This window comes from Solanum pennellii, chromosome 8, assembly GCF_001406875.1.
Source record: "Solanum pennellii chromosome 8, SPENNV200".
Lineage (NCBI taxonomy): Eukaryota > Viridiplantae > Streptophyta > Magnoliopsida > Solanales > Solanaceae > Solanum > Solanum pennellii.
This window is the reverse complement of record NC_028644.1, coordinates 15,281,303-15,291,781: the sequence shown is the minus strand read 5'-3', so window position 1 is coordinate 15,291,781 and position 10,479 is coordinate 15,281,303. Positions and strand designations below refer to the sequence as shown.

The 10,479-nt window shown below is 32.9% G+C and overlaps 1 long non-coding RNA gene across 1 annotated transcript; it reads left to right on the top strand.

The window, feature by feature from the left end:
* Positions 1-3,687: 3,687 nt before the first annotated feature.
* On the top strand, positions 3,688-4,286 carry LOC114078315. Its single transcript, XR_003579925.1, has 3 exons — positions 3,688-3,923; positions 3,995-4,077; positions 4,151-4,286. It is a non-coding gene; the product is annotated as an uncharacterized LOC114078315 (long non-coding RNA).
* The last annotated feature ends 6,193 nt before the right edge of the window (positions 4,287-10,479 follow it).

Here is a 10,479-nt window from a genome sequence, read left to right as displayed (position 1 = left end):
CGAATACATTAATGGTCAAAAAATTAAAACGCTGATACATTAAAAAGAGGGTCAGATACATGCGCTGATACATTAAAAAGAGGATCGAATTCATTAATGGAGGATCAGATACAATAATGACATTTTTTACTTAAAAGAAAAATGAAGAAATTTGGAGATTTATGAAACTTATAGAGGATAATGGTAAAAAGAAAATTAAAAGGTGGAATTTCTATAATAATTTTTTTTTATTCCCTATATAGTCATTCATGTTTGGAAAATTACATGATAGTATCACTTTTATTTATTTTTGATTTACAATATCACTAAATTTTACATATTTTTCTCAAAATATATTTGACACTGAAAAACATCTATTTCTCATCTATGTCACATTATTCCTTTTTCACTACTAAAAAAAATTAACTTTTTAAATCAACTCATATATATATACCCGGTAAAAATTATAATTATATTACGCAAAGTGAACATTTTTAAGCAACATATATTTGTTTTTTAGTATTACGATTAACACTAATTATTTTTCTAAATCACTTTTCAAGTCATTCATTCTTAGGGCCCGTTTGACCATTGATTTTCCAAATAAATATAACAAATAATGTTTATCCATAAATTTATCATTATTTGAATAATAACTTAAATTTTCAAATACTAGGAAGAAGTGAAATATTATGTAATTAATATGTGACTCACAAAATAAATTTGTGAACAAATATGAAACTTTTATTATTTTTGTTATTAAATAACTTTATAAAATAGTGATTGTTAGGTTTAATTTTCAAAATATAATTAATAAAATTAATTTAGTAAAGTAAAAATAAATTGAATTAGTCTTGTAAAAGTTAATAATATAATCCTTTTTGAGTAAACATTTTTAATAGAGTAAAGTAAAATTTATCAGGCAGAAAAATATATAAATAATTTATAATTAATTTTATTAAAATATTTTTTTTTTATAAGTGTTAGCATATTACACGGGATACTATACGAAGATTATATTGTTTACGCATATAAATTTAAAGTAGAATTTTTAAATAATGCTAATTGACGCAATTTAAAATTTAAAAGAAAATATTTTTGAACTATAGCTTAAGTAATAATTCGGAGCAACAAAAATTATGGAATTTTTTTTAGGCCAAACTCATAAACAGATCTCTAAGCTTGTTGGGTTTTTCTCTTCATGTACCTCAACTACGTCATTTTCCTATTGAATCATTAAATCACCCATAATTTGTTCCTTTTAAATACAGTTGACTGATTTTGATCGACTTTTTCTATTGTAAATGCCTTCAATTGTGTTCATATTGTAATAAATTTGATCGAAGGAATGAAGGCAAAGTGTGCATTAGTCTCAATTATTTTTTAACGCGTTCAAATGACTTAAAGTAAAACACAATTATTCTCGAATATTTTCACTATCAATTGGATTAATGAATTCTGGAACAACATATGTATCCTCCTATCAATATTCCTCACAAAATCTAGTCCCACATCAGTCAACGGTGTTTAAAAGGAACAAATTATGAGGATTTCAATGATTCAATAGGAAAGTAACATAGTTGAGATAGTTGAGGAAAAAACCCAACAAGTTTAGGGATGTATTTATGTATTTGGCCAAACTTTTAAAATTAATATTTTTAACAGGATACTAGTATTTTATATATATTTTTATGAAATAATTACTTAATAATACACTATTTATCATTATAATTTTTTATTTTTCATATCATCTCAAAAAATATCAAATATCCCTTCTTTTTCTAACATCATCCCTTTTTTCAAATACATTATAAATCTCGTACCCTTTGATTTTTTTTTTCACGCCACAAATCTCTCCATAATTACATCAATTGATCTATTTTTGAATTTCAAATCTTTGTTATTTTTAATTAATGATTTCAAATTATTCAAGAGGTAAATTTCTTTTCATCACTTTAGTTTTCGATTTCTTTTAAAATTTTTTCATCTTAAAATTTTTTTTACCTCCGCTCCTTTCCCCCGTTGAAATCTTATTGAACCTTTACAATTTTCGTTAATCATATCATCATTGAATTTTTTTCTTGAAAAATATTTATTTTCTTGTAATGTATCAACTGCTAAAAAACGTCTAACAAAAGAAGAAAAAAGGTTGAATCTGCCATTGCACGACCATCACTATCAAAGATACAGATGTTTAGTGTGTCTCGTTTGTTTTGAGTCGTAAATTAGTCTTTGTTAGTGTTATCATTGATCCAATACATCACTGCTACAATGAGCTTTATTTTATGCAATGTATAATATTCATATTTAAAGGTATTAATATATAACTCTAATGTTGTTGGATCTCTATTGGTGTTTATCATGTTCAATATAAATGTACTTGATACAGAAACTTTTTGTTATGTATCAAACACAAAAAAAGAAGAAGCTAATATAACATAATTACTTGTATAATGTATTTTTTAATTTTAAATTATACGTAGTATTTTTCAAAACAAAACAAGATACATAAATAATATTGTATCATGTACTAATATTTTAGTTATGATACGTAAATTCGAATTATACTAAATGTATCTGATACATAACAATTACCAAATAATAACGTATCGATATTCTCAAACGTAAAATCTTATAAGCAATACTTTCTTATTTAATGTATCTAGTAGAAATACAAGACTTATTAAATTAAATTGAAAGGATCTTCATGATGTAGATTCTGAAAATTTTTGATAATTTTGAATCAAAATTGAAAGGATCTTCAATAAACTAGGAAAATAATTTTGAAACTCAAAATTTTCAACAATTTTGAATCAAAATTGAAAGCATCTTCATGAACTGGGAGAACAATTTTGAATCTCAAAATTTTTGACAATCTTGAATCAAAATCAAAAGGATATTCGATGGACTTGAAGATTCACAAAAGAAATTGTTTGTCCTACAACAATTTCATCACTTTTATATCCTTCATAACTCACCTCGCTTATCCAAAATTTCAACAAAAGTTTTTGTAAAACAGAGAGAACGATGAACAAAAAGAAGAAATTTATTTTGAATCTTATAGTTAGTTTCACTATATGATTGAATACTTGAAAATAATTTGAAATGGAATAGCGCAATTTATGGTATCTTAATTTGATTTTATTTTGTTTTCTTAATTAGTGCAACAAATGAATACTATGAGATTTTAATTTTATTTTTTGAATCTTTTTTTTTCTTAATAAGTGCAGCATATTGATACATAATGTATCCACTATAACATTTTAGGCATACAACCACCCTACTAAAGTGTAGTCTAAACTAGCAAAAAGTGTGACCTTTGATAAAAGGCCACACTTTTGAACTTTAAACAATACTTTTTAAGGGGTGGTCAAAAGAAGCGTAACCTTTGACATTAAGTCACACTTTTAAAATGTCGCCATGGCAGCTACACTTAAGTAGTGTGGCCAAAGAGGTATATAGGGCACACTTTTTTAGTAATTATTACCAACACCTTTTGTTTGATTATACTACACTTTAAAACGTGTCATTTGCTTTCGTTAACGACATATTTAAAAAATATTACCTTTTATATCTCATCTAGAACAACACCTATAAAGTGTGGCGATATTGTGTAGAATTTTTGTAGCCACAATTTTTTTTTTTTAAAATTAAAATTAAATTTGGACTCAAGGTCCTTATTAATTATTGGAAATCCCTAAAAGACAACTTATACATAAAAGATGACAAACTGCCCGGTCCAAAAATGACCAGCCCAGGTAAATTATAACTGGAAGACCACCCTTCCAACTTCCTCAACTCCACTCTTCTTGGGTACCTTCGCCTCTTGCCGCATTGCAGATGTTCTCCGTCGTTCCTTTCAACTCCAACTTCATTAAGATTCTTCTTTAGATAATAACTATTCTCCATCACTTGTGACGTGTTGTCTTCATCAGCTAACAAAGGTTTGGGTTTCATCATTTCTATCTTGATTAATCTCCACTCTTCTCTCCTGAATTTCTACGTGTTGGTGCAGGTGTGATGTCCGGTTTGAATGCGTGGGTTCTTGTCAAAATTAATCAAGGGCATAGGCCTTTCCTTCCATCTTAGGAACTCTTTGTAAGTGTTATTTTCTTCCTCTGTTTCCTCTTTCCTTTCTTTTGTGCAAAATTGTGATGTCTTGCTCATGTAGATGATATCAAGTCGAGCGAGCAAAGATCTCCCAAGCTTCATTTTCCTGATTACCTAGCAGCGTGCTTGCAACAATATCAGATTTTTCCTCTTCACACACCCCTTTTGCTTGTCCCTATATCACTTTTTGATGGCAGACATAGAGCCTGTTTGGCTCAGCTTAAAAGCTGATCAAACTGACTTAAAAGCTGGTTTTTGACTTATTTAGCTGTTTGGCAATACTCAAAATAACTTATTTTAAGTAAAAAAAACTTATTTTAAGCCAAAAGTTAAAAGCTGGGGTAGGGGTGTTTTTTTTTTTTTAGCTTATAAGCTGTTTTAAGTTGACCACATTTTTATCTTTTTGCCCTTAATATTTTTATACAATCTCCAAATTACCCATATAACCCTAACATCTCTTTCTTCCATTTTTCCCTTTTCACGTTTGCCATATCAACTTCAGCACTTTTATCCAAACGCATAACTTCTTATTTTAAAAATAAGTTTCAGCACTTCTAAAAGTACTTTTTTAAAGCTGCTTTTATTAAGCCCATCCAAACGGGCCCATAACTTATTTATTGAATTAAGTCATCAAATAGCTTATTTTTTGAATTAAGTCCTCTATAACCCTTTTATTCCCGTAAATGCTAGCATTTAGGTTGTATATATAGCTGTTGAACTCAATGTCTTTATAAGTAACTAAGCTTACTGTCCATTGTTGTCTATATTTATTCTCCTTGTTTTGATACGAACAGTAGGGATCTAATGTTTATCTATATTAAGGATCTTTCTTCCCATGCTTGGTAACTGATTAAAACTTTAAAATACTTATTTTTCCTCCTTGTTGATTGTTGTGTTTGCTACATAATCTGTGAGCTGATTTGATTCTCCGAATATATGTTGTATTTGCCCGCTGATTTGGATAATCATCTGATGTATTTCTTCCATTTTTTCAACTATCTTTCATGGAATTCTCCAGTTCCTAACAAGCATGTTCTTTAACACTAAAGAATCTGTCTCCAACTGAACATAGGTTAAATTCTGCCTTATACAATAAGACAGTGCTTCCCACACTGCTCTTACCTCTGCTTCCATGTTAGTAGCTTCTCCAATATTTTTTGCTTCTGCATACGGTAAATCACCAGCACTATTTCTAATACAAAAGCCATAAGCACCCTGTCCTGGGTTTCCTTTACTGGCACCATCAGTGTTGCAAGTAATCCAACCCTCCTTTGGCATCTTCCACCTTACTAGAATATAATGTATTGTTGGCTTATATTGCTGCAATGTATCCACCATCTCAGACCACTGAAACGATAAGCCTTTAATCCATGGAAACTTGACCCTTATCAGTTGATGCATTGTTAATTGTCATTGATAATACATTTGCTGATAAGTGGTCTCCTTCCCATGTCTAATATCATATCTCATCTTCCAAAGTTCCCACATAATGATTGCGGGGACAACCCTTAATATTGGATCTAACTTGGTTGACATCTTGTGCTCCCACCATCTTTGAACGAGTTGTTTTAAATTAACTCCATTTAAGTTGATACCTACACAAGAAGCAAACTGCTTCCATAACTTTTGAGCTATGGGAGCCTTTAGTAATAAATGACACATAGTCTTTTTTTCCTTTTCCTCACAACAATAACATTTGGACACCACTTGTACTCTCATACTCATTAGATTATCATCTGTTAATATTCTCCTCCTTCAGACCCTCCATAAAAAGAATTCAATTTTGAAAGGTAGACCCTTTATCCACATATACTTGCACCAAATTCTTCGCTGCCGTTTTTCTTCTCACTATTTTATAAGCTAACTTGACAATGAAATTCCCATTGGTACTATGAAACACCAAGCTTTATCAATGCAGCCTACCCTGCTACCAACCTTGATGTCATTATTATATATTGTACCATTTCCTCAGAAATTACAACTCTGAGCTTATTCACGTTCCACTCATTATTTATAATAAACTCCTTCACTTCTAATTCCTCCTCCTGAGCTATTTACCCTTTTGTGAAACATAATGCACCTTGTTTGGTCAAATTATCAATCCAAAACTAGAGTTTCCATCTTTTAATTGCCACTAAATATCATGTTCCACCTCCTGCCTGATTTTAATAACCTTTTTCCATACTTGTGAAGCTCCCATACTGTTTGCAATTTCTTGCAATACTTATTCCACATGTATTCAACCCATATTGAGTTTGTGGAGACTTTACCACCATATCTTTGCAAATAAAGCTCTGTTAATATCTTGAATTCTCCTGAAACCAATTCCGCCTTCATCCTTTGGGAGACACAAATCCTCCCAAGCCACACAATGTTTACCTTTTGTTCCCCCTACCTTTCCCCAAAAGAATTTCGCAAAAAATTGATGAATTTTCTCCAATGACTCTCTTGGTTGGGCTCATTGCTAATAATAAGTATATTGGCATTGACTGAAGTACATGACTATTTAAAACCTGCTTGCCTCCAAAATAAAGGAATTTATTATGCCATGAAAAAATACTCTTCACAACTTTCCTGATCAAAATCCTCAAAATAGCTTGAATTGCTTCTTCCATAAAAAAATTGGGCAGCCCAAATAAATGAAGGGGAAATTCCCTTGTCTTATTCCTGTCAACCTTCTCAATTTGATTGCAACAATCAAAGGTGTATTCTCATGTAAATAGAAACAACTTTTTGATTTGTTAATCATTTGCCCTGAAATGCGTTCTCTTACCACCCTCATCATTTTGATCTCTGATCCTCTTTCACGCAACAAAAAAGAACAGTGTCATCCACATAAGATAAGTGATTTATATTAGGAATCCACTTCGGCAACCCATACCGCTTAAATTCAGCATCCCCATGTAAACTGTTGAGACCCCTCGCTAGGACTTCTGTTACAATGATAAAAAGAGCTGAGGCTAGGGGATCACCCTGTTTCAAGCCTCTGGATGATCTAAAAAAACCATGAGCTCTTCAATTCACTAAAGCTGAGTACCAGTTGTTGGGGATAATCCTCCATATCATATCAATAATAACTTCTGAAAAAACAAATCTCTCATCACTTTAGTTAAAAATATCCATGATACTCTATCATATGCTTAGCCATATCCAACTTCACTACTACATTAATGTTTTTCCTCCTCTTATTCATATCACTAATTATCTCCTGTGCCAATAACACATTCTCCGTATACTTCTTACCTTCGCAAACCCTGACTGTGTTGGAGATATTATCTTGGGTAAGATCACCACAATTCTATCATGTATTACTTTTGAAATAATATTATTCAAAAAATTCCTAAGACTTATCAGTCTTAGATTTGAAAAACTTCGTACCACTTCCTTCTTGGGCAATAGCACTAAATTTGTATCAGTAAGGCTCTTTGGCAACTCTTACCCACAGAAAAAGGTTCTTACCATCTTAGTAATATCTTCTCCAAATTGATCGCCCAATAACACTGATAAAACTGACTTGTGAATCCATTTGGCCCACAAGCACTGGACCCATTTATTTCAAATACCACTCTTTTGACTTCCTCTTGATCTGGCAGTCCGGTCATTACCTCATTATCCTCTTCTGTTATACACCTTGGAATGTTCTAAAGCATGGCGAAATCTGTGGGTAATGTTTCTGCTCGAAATTGCTCATCAAAAAATTCCACTGCCGCCTGACCAATTTTCTCGTTGGACTTCAAAATTGTACCCTGATTGTTCTCTATTTCAGCGAAGTGCATCTTTTTCCTTCTCTTTACATATAAATGGAAAAATTTCGTATTATTATCCCCACCAGAGAACCACTTCATTCCACCCTTTTGCTTCCAAAATTCTTCTTCAAGTTTCAAGAACTTTTTCTATTCTGCCTCTACGTTGCTCAATTCTTCCCTGTTACTTTCAGAAGGATGCACCTTCAATTGAGCTTCCTTCACGTTTATTATATCTTCTATTGTGGCGATTTGTTTAAAAACATCTTCGTAAATATTTTTGGTCAAGACTACAATGCTTTTTAAGCTTCTTCGTTTTGGCTTGATACTCCACAAACGGGTTCCCAACAAAATCCACACACCAATTATGTTTCACCAATTTTTTAAACTGCTTGTGAGTACACCAAAAGTTCAAGAACCTAAAAGGCTTAATGGCTGACCCCTCTTCTATGTTACACGTCATATGTAGAGGAGCGTGGTCAGATCCTTGTCTAATCAAGTGAAGCACCTCTGAAGACGAGAATAAATCCAAAAATTCATGGTTCACAAGGATTCTATCCATTCTTTTAAGGATACATGCCATTTCGATTCTACCATTCCACCAAGTATATTTGCTCCATGATGTTCTCACCTCTGTTACTGACATGCAGTGATGCAAGATGCAAAATCCAAGGATTCATTTTGAATGAGCCCTAGGCCTCCTAGTTTTTCCTCCTCGTTAAGAATGAGGTTGAAATCTCCTCCTAGCTTCCCAATCATCATTCCAGAAAAACCAAATTTTCCCAAAACAATTTACTCCTGCATGCTCAAATCCTAACTTCCTTTTGTATTGATATAGCTCCAAAGAGCTTTGAAAAGGTTCCATTAGAGTTATGAAAGAGTAATGATATCTTTTATTTAGGTCCATTAATCTCTCAAATGATTTTTGAGTATTAACTGACCTTATATTCCATAAAAGAATTTTCTCAATCATTGATCACTATTGGAGGAATTCCCCCTACTACTCCTTGTTTGGACTTGTAAAGGAAATGTTCTCTTTCCCCTCCTTGCCCCTTGTTTTAAACTATTAGTATGCCTTGGCGGCAAGTCACCTACCTTACTAATTTGGTTGAATATTATAATCTAGATCATCATTTTCTTCCGTGTCCTTTCTGATTTGTAAATCCTCATCATCTTTCTCTATTAAATCCGAACCTTTCCTTTTTTTCAGTAGCCCCATCCTCTATGATGTTTCCTCCAGCCGTGTTTCTGTATGATTCCACCTCTTTACTTAACGTATCAACCACACACACATTTCCATTTGCATGTTACTTTACCTTGTAATTACCCCCATTGAGATACCTTCCTCTGTATTCCTCACTGATGGATCAACGCCACTTTTCTTGGCAATTTGATTGACTTCTATGTCACTTGGTGTGTTTATGTTTTTCGATCCTTCTTGACTTGTCACCTCTACCAAATTATTAACTTTTGGACCTCCGCATGTCATGGATCTCCTATCTTTGTTATCGCTCCTTTTAAGATCAGGCGTCTCTGCAGCTCTGTCCCCCATAGTCAAATCCATATTCTCCCCATCTTTCCCTCCCTCTTGTTCGTCCTGCACTAACATATTGTACTTATTTTTCGTAATCACACCCACACTGTTCCATACTTGTTTAACTTTGTCACCACCTTATTTCTGTTTCTTTGCTCCACAACGCCTTCTTCTCTATTGTGTATCTGTGTATTACCACCATTGTCTGCGTCCTTAAGCTCTGTTTTTGTCTCATGAGGATTTCTCTCCCGTATTTCCATTCTCTTTCCTTCCACTTTCCTGCTTTCTCTTTAGGGTATAACTCTGAATGCACAACAAGGCATTGTTTATCATTGTGCCCCTAAATCATACATGTTTGACAATATTTTGGTACGTAATCGTATTTTATTTTGATCCACCTTTCCATTACCTCTTCATTCTTCATTCTCATCCCTATTTCAATCCATTTTGGAAATTCTCTTAATAAATCCACCTCCACCTGCACTCTTGCACAACTTGGCCTCGTTTGATTCTTTGTTGCCAAGTTTACCATTAATGGCTTTTCCACTGCTGTCACTAGTGAAAATAGAAGATCTTCCCCAAAAAATTCGGTGTCATGGAAGGAAAAGATATCCAAGCAATTGTTGTTGTTGTTGTCTCCTCTTCTGAGTTAAATATTGGATCCCATTTCAGCGTTCTCATCGGGAAGGACCAGTTATTCTGTGTGATGTAGAAAGCCGACTTGGATTATAAGTTCACATAATCCTCCAACAATGCCACCCTTATCAACACATGTTTATTGCTAAGCAAACCGATATTACATTCTTCCTTTAATTCACATTGTTTTGGTATCAGTTTCCTAAGATGTTGAATTTCAGGCCACCCATATGAGAACTTGCCAATCACCGCATATTCAGATTCTCATTGACGGTCATCTGATTTACCTCTTCCATCTCCCATATGACTTGTGGCTCTCCATGCAGATATGATTAGGTTTGAGTGTTAATGGCTTTTTTTTTTTTTTGGTTTTAGTAAATTAGCATATGATGGACCAAACTAAGTCACCAGCCGGCCTACCTTATCGAGAGGTTGGCTGCGGGCCTACCTTAACGAAAGGTTGGCCGCCGGCCGTGG